At 37.9% G+C, this 11,666-nt stretch overlaps 1 long non-coding RNA gene across 1 annotated transcript; it reads right to left on the bottom strand.

Annotated features, from left to right (window-relative positions):
- Window positions 1–3,768: 3,768 nt before the first annotated feature.
- LOC137474279 (uncharacterized) lies at window positions 3,769–10,664 on the bottom strand. Its single transcript, XR_010999285.1, has 3 exons — window positions 10,112–10,664; window positions 5,746–5,895; window positions 3,769–4,055 (listed from the first exon to the last, which is right to left on the bottom strand). It is a non-coding gene; the product is annotated as an uncharacterized lncRNA (long non-coding RNA).
- Window positions 10,665–11,666: the final 1,002 nt, after the last annotated feature.

Genomic DNA, 11,666 nt, shown 5'->3' with positions numbered 1-11,666 from the left:
GAAAGTCAACATGTGATGTCTTCACAGGATGGTTTGTCTCTCTAGTTGTATATAGACTCTCTTTGTAAACAATTACTTTAAATATACTTCAGAATTCATCAAAATAATAATCCAAAACTGTTCTTACAAGTTTTCTTTCAATTAAATTTAAAGGGAACTGTATCGCTTAAAGCACTACTACTACAAAAAAATTAAAAATCTTTCTGGAATTGGGCTTTCAAAGCCCCTGATGAAAAGAATTCTGGCAGGTTTATATTGCTTAATTTAGAGCAAAATAAATATTTCTTTATGCTCATGCAGCCATATGTGTGTCTGTTTTTACTTCCCTGCTGTGTGGACATTGGAAACTGGAACTGGCTTGGGGTTCAAAGCTCCCCTCCATTGTCTCATGGAGAAAAAACATTAATTCTTTATCTAGAAATAAACACTTTTTCTGTCTAGATCAGTTTCCCTCTGCCTATTTTTCTGGCCAGATTTTTTAATTTATACTGAAAGAAAGGAACATCAGGGTCTGTGTCTTTCAATTTTCCTACCAGAGTTTAAAATATTCACAGTCTCCCTCTGTGATTACACCTTCCTGCCTTTGGCAAAACTCCCTTTTTTGATTATTTTCTGGCCCTTTAGCACTCAGGTGTTGCAAAAAAAGTGAAGTTCAGCCCCTGGTTTTGGGCTGAGACATACAGCTACAGGTGCTTGAGTGAGGGAAAGCCAATGCAGATGCACCCAAAAGTATCTTCTGGCTCCCATCAATATTCTGTCTAACCCTATATTCTCTGTGAAAGAGGAAATAGGAAATGATATCTAGGAAAAGCACATGTCTGGGTACTTTTTGTCATTCATTCCCCTTGAATTTTCTGAGTGTGATCTGTTAGTGATGCTAGAGGGCCTGTCTCTGCCTAATCTTTTTAGTATCTATTCATGGACCTGCTGTCCATCAATTTATTTAATTTCAATTTGAACTTCTGGTCCTGTCTGCCTCTGTTCTGTGGCAGCAAAGTACAGAATTTCACTACCCTTTGCATAAAAAAGTATTTTGTTTTACCCAGTTTCCCTTGTTCTATTGAGTGTCCCCCACTCTAACATGGGATCTGTTATATTCAGCTTATCCACCATCTTTATGGCTTTGTAAAGTCGATTTTTTTCCCTTATCTACCTTGTGTGTTAGAAAAAGAAGGATCCTGGGCTTTATAGTCTCTCTTTTTAAGGCATCTGTCTGTGTAAGGCTTCATTCTTTATCCTTTCACCTCCTGCTCTCTGTGCTTTCTTGAGCTTCACTGAGATGCTCAGACAAGAATTAGAGGCTTAGAGAAGGAGGAGAGGGACAAGGCACAAGGTTGGGGATTCCTCTGTATGCCCAGTGAAGACCATCCTGATACACGTTGTCCTCCTGCAGCCCATGAAGAGCCATGATGAATTCAATATCTGCTCATTCCAAAATCTTCTCTTTTCCAGGCTGAACAAACAGTTCTCTCGCCTTTCCTTGAGGGAGAGCTGCTCCATCCCTCTGATCATCTTGGTGGCCCATATATGGTTTGAAAGGGAATTACAAATTTCTCATGGGTCTGTCCCAAACACAGTTAAAAATATCACTGATACAAAAATGTTATGAAAATCAAAACTGTTTGAAACAATTTCTTTCACTACAGTGCCAAACCAGCATAGGAGTCCACGTTCTGAGCACTTGGATGGGGTAATGGTTAATGCTTCAAAATAATCATGCTGAGGGAAAATCAGACTTAAATGCAGGCAAGCAGTGGGCAATGGAATGCACACACCATGCAAATTGATAGAGGAATTAGCCATGATCAACAAGGAAAAGAAGAAAGATCAGATTGTTCAAAAGCAAGTTAAACCCCATCTTTTCCATTTTTGTCCTGTTTCTTTCTTCCAATCATCTATCCATTGCTCTCTTTTCTTTCTTCCAAGGCTTATCTCTTGCTCTATTTCCAGTTTTTTTATTGTAGGACAGAAATATATTTAATTACAGCTTGAACTCCTTAAATAGGTCAGGGAACCTAAGTGGTGATCACCCACCCAGCCTGCAAAAAACACAGTAAATTTACTTCTCATCCAGAAGCACTTAACACCTGAGGATTGTTCTGGCTTAAATTCTGATATTGGAGACTAATCTGGGAGCCCTTGATACTACCCTAATCCACCTTAATTTAAGTAAAACCTGTTAACTTTTTTGAGCATTAACCTTTGACTCTGTTAACACAATTAATTGAAATATGAATGCATGGATAAATCTCTATGAATAATATTTAGAATAAAAATAAGGAGAGATATTTAACATTCTCTATTACACTAAGAAAATATCTGGATTATGTTGCCCCATGTGATTTCTGAATTTTCTAGGAGCAAGGACATCCTTAATGGCTCATTATGGTGACAAGTGAAAGCATGACCACTCTGTGCTGGACCAGATTCCCCACATCAAACTTCTCCTTTGCTCTGAATATTTTCATAAAACCAGATTCTCTGGCTCCTCAGTTAGAATAACACTTGTAGCTCTATGACAGAAAAAGGCAACAAAATAAGTAATTATTTACTAAGATAACAGCTTGGATTAAAAAGTTGACTGAAATTTGTTAAAAAAGTTGTGAAGAACTGGGGAATTTTGCTAGAGAAGTTTTTCTCCACATATGCCCTCTGCTTATACTCACTTTCTAAAAATCAGCAGCTGACTCTACCTGGAGATTAGATTGAGTGCATCCTCAGCCTCCCCCAGAATTCCTGGTATTACTCTAACTTCAGGATGATTTGTGCCCCTTTACTATCTTAGGAACTTGCCAGGGACAGAAGTTTGAGCAGAGAAGAACACACTCTCCAAACTGTCAAACCCAAAGGAAAATGGATTTACTCTGCAGTCTTGTCTCAGATGTGCATATGAAAATTGTTCAGAGCTGTTGAGGCCAAGAGCAAATCTGAGGCAATATTTAGTGAGAGCTCCCCTTTTATTTAAGAGTGGGGGCCTGGAATGTCACTGCTAGAGCTCCATTTTAACCTGTACCTTGAATTTCTCTTCTAATATGTAAAATGTTCTGCTCAGAATGTTGTGTGTGGCAGGAGGGAAACTGAAAACCTCCTGGGATTTTGCCATCTACCCTTGAGGTGAATGCCCTTCTCACTCCTCAGTGGAGGGTGGAGAGGCAGTAGAAGGTCACATTCCTAAAGTTCTGTCTATAGTTGCTCTTTAGATACCTCCCTTGCTTTTGAAAATATTTTACACAGAGTTTAGGGGTGTTATTTCTAACAATTTTCTTATCTCTCTGTCTGTAATATCAGCTCCCCTCACAGCCTTGAAAATTGCACACAGTTCCAGGAAACAAATGTTAAGCAATATGTTTTAGAAAACACTAAAATCTGCCTCATTTTCTTCTCTGCATCTCTAAACAACCTTAAAACAAACTGTGTAGCTATAGAATTAAGGTGCTGGATCTGCTTTTCCATAATTCCTCCAATGTCTTCCTTCATCCCCTGTCCTTTATTCTTTTTGATCTCATTCTTTCTTTTATTTCTTTTTAAACTCTGAGATTGCATTCATTGGCCTGGTAAGCTAATTCAGGATATTTGTCCAAAAATTGTGGTGTAGAATATGATGGCATTTTTCTATGGTCTTAGTGTGCACAGAACTCCATTACATACTTTATAGACATAACATTACAGACAATTTCAAATCCAAGGCCCATTCCAAACCTTTTTGTCATTTATGATCTTTTTAGGAAGCAATGTGAAATTTGATTGAAAATTACAAGGACACAAAACTTTGATCAAAGGGCTTTATTTTTCATCCTTTTAGCCATCAGAAAATAAGAGTTTAAACAGATTACATTTTCCAATCCAAAGTTCTGATTTAACCAGCAACTTTTTCTTGTTTGTGATGGCTACTTTTGTGTTTTTTCCTTGACTGTTTTCTCTTACTGTCCAATCCCTCAGGAAGGTTCTTGGCAGGAACACAAAAACCTCAGATACATCTTCCTTACAGGTGTTCACAGATAATCAGTGTGTCAAGCTGAACAAAAGACAGGAGTGTCAGATGGATCTGTGCAGACCTGCTGGGCAGGGAAAATGAGGATGGTATGAAAATCAGAAAAGTGGGAAAGGTTCAATATGGAGCTCTCAGCTGATGGGAAAGTGGCTCTAAGGTATCAGATGTGTCCTAAATTGACTTAATTTCCTGAGGGTGAAGCTGAGATAATAACAGCAAAATTTTTCATTTCATTTCACCTGGCCATGTTTGTTTGAGCGCCTTTAATTACTAAACATTCATTGGCACACAGCACACTTGGGCTGCAGTTTCTCTGGGAAGGAGCAGCGAGATTCTTCTGTGTTGCCACAACAAAAACAAGTAATAATGAGTTATTTTACTAAAGATACAGTAATTTGATCTCCACTTGGAGGCCCAAATTCTGTAGGGAAAGTCAAGTGGAAATGGCTTTAGGATGAAAGGAGGAAGGTTTAAATTTGACATAAGGAAGAATTTTATTTCCTTTTGGTGAGTGTTGGTAAGACACTGGCACAGGTTGCCCAGAGATGATGTGGATAGCCATCCCTGGGAATGTTCAAGGTCAGATTGGACAGGGATTGGAGCAACCCGATTTAGAAATTGTCTCTGCTCACAGCAGTGGGGTTGGACTAGATGATCTTTATGTCCAAAGAAGAGCAATGAAGCTGGTAAAGCATTGAGAGAAAAAGGATTATGAGGAGAGGCTGAGGGAGCTGGGGATGTTTATCCTGGAAAAAAGAGGCTCAGGGGAGACCTCCTTGTTCTCTACGAATACCTGAAAGGAGGGTGTAGTCAGGTGGGGGTCGGGCTCTTCTCAATCAAGAGAAATCAAAGTAACAATCAACAGGACAAGAAGAAATGGCCTTAAATTGCACCAGGGGAGCTTTATATTGGATTTAAGAATATTTTTTTAATTGAAAGGCACTTTTATTACTTTGAATTAAGCACTAAAAGAGGCTGCCCAGGGCAGTGGTGGAGTAATTCTATGATTCAATAAATTACAGTCTCTTCCAGCCTAAACCACTCCATGATTCTACAATTCTATGGTGACTCCCTAATATTTGTTTTCTAGAAAATTAGAACAAAATCAATGTGAAATCCCTCATTCTGCTTTGTTTGCTGGCCTAAATTTCAAGGCTGGAATTGAGGCAGGATTTCTTCTTGTTTCAGTCCTTTTAACCTTTTTTAACCTTTAAAACTTATCACCTCACAGAGCATTTCCTGGATTGCTGCAGTGATGAAAGCCAGTTTGGGGAACATAGGATCATGAACATGTGGAAGAATGAAAGAGTCAGGACATGGTCGCAAAAAAAGTTTTCTTCGATCCTGGCAAGGAAATTGAAGGGTTTTTTAATATGTGGGGGTAGCCAGTGGGAACTACTCCTTGCCATTCTCAGAAGCCCCAAACAGACACAAAACAGAGACACAGCAGAAATGAAAAATTAAGCTGAAAAGTCTTTTGTAATGCTGTGGTGAGACAGAAGTCTGAGCAGAGGAAGATAACCCTATTTATTGAACCTGGAGGGGGGGTGTTTAAATGAATGTAAAGCTCCAAGACCAAGGTACCAGTACCAGCAGCAGGGTATGTATGGAAAAGCCATTTCCATGGGAGGAACTTTTAAGCTGTTTGAAATCTGCATAATTCCAGTGAAATCAAGATAATAAGATGCTGAGGAATGAGAACACAGCCCTAACCTTCCCTAGAAAAAAACAGAATCTTTAAGGTTGAAAACAACCTCTAAAACCATCAAATCTAGCCATTAATCCAGAGGTGCAGAGCTGTAATAAGCTTCTCTTTCTTCCCGCAAAAACTGAAAATGTTTGGATGCATCAACATGTGATTAAGTGGCCACTGGACCTGCTTTGATATTTGGTGACAGAATATCCTGCATGAGCAGAGCAATACGAATTAGGTGGGGGAGAGAGGCAGAGCCCCGTGTCTAACAGGCAGCTTGGGGCCCCACGGGCTGGGATTTGAGAAAAAAGGAAAGGTCAATTTAATTCTAAACCTGTGTCCCTCACTTACAAACCTTTACAGAGAGAGACGAGGGTGGAAGTGCTGCCTTCTTCCCCTCCAGTAAAAAATTTATCTGTAGATGAGAACAGAGGAGATGGAGGGCCTCTGCCAGCTCTTCTGCCCTATCAGAATTGTGCTGACAAAAAACTCACTTTTAAGGATACTGACTAAATAATTTAAAATTTCCCACTGGCTTGACTTCCTTTTAATACTTTTCTTCTTCTGATGCACTTCCTAATTCCTGAGCTTACAGGAATACATATTGTGACATCAAATGTAATGTTCAAATGTCTGGAACACAGGATTTTCCATACTGGATCAGGCCTTGAAGTCACACCAGCCCACATCCTGCCCAGTGGCATGGCCATTATCTCGTAGTTCAGAGGAGGAAGTAACCAGGCAGAAAATCTAAATGCTGAATTTCCTTCTTGCCTGGAAAGAGCATGGACTTGCCTCTGGGCTTTGGAAGTGGAAAATATCCAATGATATTTTGCTTGTCACTGCTTTTGTAGTTCATTATTACCTATCTTCTTCAATTTCATTAATAACAATTTAGGAAAACAAATTAAAAAATAAAAGTTTTAAACTCTTTCTCAATGCTCTGAAAGTGCAAAATATCCAGTGATATTTTGCTCATGACTTCTTTTGAATTTTCATTACTACCAATCTTCTTCAGTGAAAATTTTACACTTGAGTGTAAAATTGAAAGATTATTATACTCATATAGGTATATATATGTATGTATGTATGTATGTATGTTAGGTAACTCTCACATTGATGTTTCAGTACCTTCCTATTTCTTTGAGTAGTTTCTATGTTGGATACTGGGCTATAAACATTCCAAATTGCAATAACTATATAAAAATACATAGTAAATTATGAATATGTGTGTAGGTGTCTATGATGTCACCACAAAATCTAAAGGTGTGTTTCCCAGTTTAAAAGCCAATATGGAGTATCCATATATTTATTTATTTTCTTTTTTTTCAAAGAAATAACAGAGGGATTTTTCCCTTCTAGTCACTGCCTTTGAAGGATGTAAATATTTACTTACAAGCTTTGGGGCTTGAACAGCAAGAAAGCACTTAAATACTTTGTCAAGTTGGGACAAAGTTGGGATGCTGATTTGATGTTATAAATGTAAGCAGGCTAAAAAAGAAAATTTATGAACTTATATGAGATTAAGATGTTCTAGTGTTTATAATCCTCCTCTATCATCCAAAAGTTTTGATCAACAAATCAAGAAATAAAAAACCCACATCCCTTTGCCTGTGGTCACCATTCACAAGGAGAGCAAGTACTGGCAGGAAACAGTGCTGAAAAGGAAGACGTTCCTTTGCAAGTATGATCCAGGAAACTTCCTTGTCTGCATAAACCCTCAATGTACAAACTATTCTTGTAAAATTTGGTCTGACCCAGATACAGCTGAGTTAGGAGGGTTGCGACAGTCAGCACTTGCCAGCTTTGCTGCAGTCACTGCCCACATGCGCACTCTTAGCACCCAGGCAGTAAGAAATAAAGCACATTAGTTTGAATCTCAGGGAGAAAGAATCAAACACAGTGAGTCATGAGACTTTTTACGAGCAACAAGGAGTGTCCTAAATCAGTTATCCAGGCTCAGCTAACATTCAGAAACTTGTTGAGCTGTGGTTGCTTATTCGAAATATTATTATAATTCAAATCCAAGTGCTCCAGAATTAAAAAAAAAAAAAAAAAAAAGTTGTGTGGGTATAAGATACCCTTTTTTTCCCAATGAGGACACTCAAGCAGAGAAACAAGATGCCCAAAGTAGTTTTGCAGTTTCTGTTGCAGATTTTCACTGCTCAAAGCCCTGAGCACCCAGGTCTGGTCTCATCACTTACAGGGTTTGAGTAGGAGCCCTGTTTATTTGTACAAGATTTTTTCATTGTTGTTTTTGTTGTGTTTTATCTTGCAATGCACTGAAAAACTTCTAACTGGAATGGTATGAATCTGTAAAGTTACACTGAAGTCAGTAGAGAGGAATCAGTTTGCATGAATTGAAACTCTCTCCCCTTAATTTAATTTTCATATGCACTTATGAAGTTCTGTGCATGTCTGTTATATTTTTAATTCTTTTCTGGAATGCAAAATTTGCCTGGTGTATTTTCATTAAAATCCAATATTCCGCTTCTGTCAATATTAGTCTTTCAAAATCTTATTGATATTTAAAGTTACTTTCTTCTCTCTTTTTAATTGACTCAATTTAGAAAAATGAATTAAAAAATTATAAATTTCTGACTCTCTTTCTTGAGAAGAAAATTGTAGGGCACGGGATATTTATTTGGTCAAATACTGCTGTCAGCTAAAGCTGCCGCTGAGAAGATGTGGCTACATGTACATTGGAAATTTCTTCCCTGATGGATGTGACCTTTGTTTCAATTTTATTTAAGTCCAAATAAATAATTCTTGATTGTTTAGACCAGCAGTGGCCAGAGGTTGGCATTAATGACATGTGATGGTGCAGCTCTGGAGATAACCTTGCTGTACAAATGGGACACAAATGTTAAATTATTGAATTTCCTGTATTTTACCAGGTTCTGCTCAAAGTCCCCCCTAACATCCAACACAGGCTGCTCTGTGGGTTTGCATCCAGCCCTCATCTCCACTTCCAAAAGAGGCTTATTCAATTCTTTCCTTAAAAACTTCCCTGATTTCGAATCCAGAATTAAAAACCCAGTACCTCATGCTCAAAAACTGAAAGGTATCTTCCACTGTTCTGCTTTCTCTATCCCAATGTTGACTTAACAATTAAATCCTGCTACTAATTCTTGCCACATGCACTTAGTCTTGACTAATCCTGATCAACTCTCAGCTTCCCTGCAAAGCTCTCCAACAGGTTTCTCTCTCTCTCTTATTTGTTGCACTCCTGTCCCTTGCAGGATCAGTTCTATGATTCTGTGGGGCAATCTTACTCACTGCAGTCGAGTGGCATTAGGTACCTGAGTCTTATGCTATAAAAAAAAAAAAAAAAAAAAAAAAAAAAAAAAAAAATTAAATAATTTAAAATAAAACAGAATATGTGTATTCAAGCTGCATACTGGGAACAGCTTAGATCAGTCCAGAATGGTCATTGCTGAGGATTTTCTCTTAAAAAATTGTGTTTTTTCCTTATGACTATTAAAACATGGTGCAATGAAGATCTCCACAGTTTTGCTATTTCTTTGATCCAGAACTGAAAGGTTTTTGTTCCTACTGCTTGGAGAAGTAACAATTCCCTAAACTCTCCTTCTCCAGGCAGTGCCAAGCATGATGCCCAGATTTGTTTCTCGCCCTGAATCCTCTTCAGCTTTCCTTTTTCCAAAACTAAGTGTTGTGAACTGAACATGATATTTCCTCCCCTGTGCACTTCTTAAAGACAGACTCTGCCTTTCTCCTGTTCCAAGATCCCATGGATGAGGTTTTGCATTAGCTGGGCTCATTCTTAACTAATATGATCTCACTTTCCAAATTGTTTCGCATCTTTAGATGGCATGAAGCTTCTTGGACACTCTTTCATCTCAAGAACTTGAAAAGCAAAAAAACCTTTTTCTGATGAACTTGAGAAAGCACAGCAGTTCACAAAAAAGCAGTGCTAAAGGATTGATTCATTTCCATTCTTCCATCTGTACCCAAAATACCAGTATCCAGGCAGGAGATGGGATATCTGATTATGTGAAGGTTATGTGAAAGACTATTTCAGTATGAAAATTGCAATACAAATATATAATTATCTATCTCAGAACACACTGGAATAGTCAGTCCCACACTCATCACACCGCGGTATCTGAACACCTCAGGGATGATATAATAATGTAATTGATCTAAAAAAGGCAGTGTAATTATATAATTATACCTTTGCTGCTATATTTCACACATAAAGACTATTTATAATGAATACTCTTTTACTTCCAAAAGGATCTATTTTCTTCAATGGGAGACAGTGGGGTAATTAATAGACAGGAGAGCTCTTTGATTGGGGGAAGTATTAAACCTTAAATGAGAAGCTCAGTGTTTGCATTTGAGAAATTGATTGCCTCCTTGCACCTCAGGGCTCCTCAACAAGAAAATATAATGATCCTTCTTACCCCAGTGTGTCTTCTCTGGTTGGATGCTCAAGAGAAATGCTCATTATTTGGGGATTCTTTATCCAAATTTAGCAGCTAAAGTGCAAACCTTTAGTCTGACATAGTCATCCTGGCTCTTCTGCAGTCAATAGGGAGAAACTGGAACCACCAAGAGGAATAATTTATACCACCAAGGGAGTCTTATGGGTGGGACAACAGACCATGGCTGGAATTCCTTAACAATCAACAGAACCAGGGAATCACAGCCATGGAACAGCCCCAGCTGGAAGGGATCCACAAGGACCTTCAAAGTCCAGCTCCTGGCCCTGCACAGAACAATCCTAGGAATGACACTATGTGCCTAAATAACCTGACTAACCAGTTCCATCTGGTTCTGGATGAACACAAGCACTTCCCTACACTTGTGAAGTTTGGCTGTCATACGTTAGGGCACAGATTTGCCCTCCAGCATTGCATTTTCTCTTACTTCATATGAAGCCCAAAATACCTAAAACTTCCATGTGGCCTGAAGGCACAATTTTATACTTATCTTTCCTTATATATAAATATTTATAGATACATGTTGTAATCACTAATTATAAAAATAAAGTGATGCTACAACACACAAACTGGTCTGGCATTGTGGTGCTGAAGGCAGCACAACAAAACATCTGCATCTGAAGCAGCAGAAATAAAAGAGAAACATGAATTCATTAGCACATAAATATGTGCCTCTTTCTGCTGTTTACCTAGGATTTTTTTTTTTTTCATTAGGGAAAAAATCTTCAGTAGAAGCTTAAATCCTTTTTAGGGAAGTATTGAATAGAGGGATTTTTTAATGCATATATTTGAGTCTTGCTGCCTTCAGGAGGACTGAGAAAGATGCTAAAGTTAAGTAAATGTCACAATTTACTTAAATAATGCATCTCTCTAAACTGGGAAATGTGAAAGGATGGCTGTAATTGATTGGACTCCTCTCAAAGGTCAAATGCTGCCAAGAATTGGTATTTGGGGTTTTTTCTTTTGATGTTTCTTCAATTGACTTTTCTTTCTGTAACACAAATGTTAAAAATTTGTTTGCAAGATTTTAATTCACAAATTTAATTATAGCTCAAACACCTGCAAGCAGTTATTAAAATTTCCCTTTAACCATATTCTCTTATATGATCTTCATACGCTCACAAAACCCTAATTAAATTTTGTTTGTTTTCATGCCCAATTTGCAGTTTCTGATTTTCCCTTTCTTCATTAATTAGATGAGGAAAAAGTGATAGGGTTTTAATTATTCAAGATATGTGTGAACACATCTTCATTTTCAATTAAAGGTGAGATAGGACGTTCGAAGAGAAATTAACTAACACTAATTTTTGTGATACTACCCTGTCAGAAAACATATATATCACGAGATGCTATCAGCAGGCCTGTTTATTCTTCTTGGGAATCTCTAGGGTATGTTGTAAATGGAAAGAAATTCAATTACAGGAGGAAGAAATAAAAGTCTAAATCTCCAACAAAACCAGTGAATGCAGCACCTCTGACTTCTTTTAGCAGAAACATTTCCAGTTAGGCATAATCT

The sequence above is a fragment of the Anomalospiza imberbis genome, chromosome 1 (genome assembly GCF_031753505.1).
Source record: "Anomalospiza imberbis isolate Cuckoo-Finch-1a 21T00152 chromosome 1, ASM3175350v1, whole genome shotgun sequence".
Taxonomy (NCBI): Eukaryota; Metazoa; Chordata; class Aves; order Passeriformes; family Viduidae; genus Anomalospiza; species Anomalospiza imberbis.
This window is presented reverse-complemented; position numbering and strand designations above follow the sequence as displayed.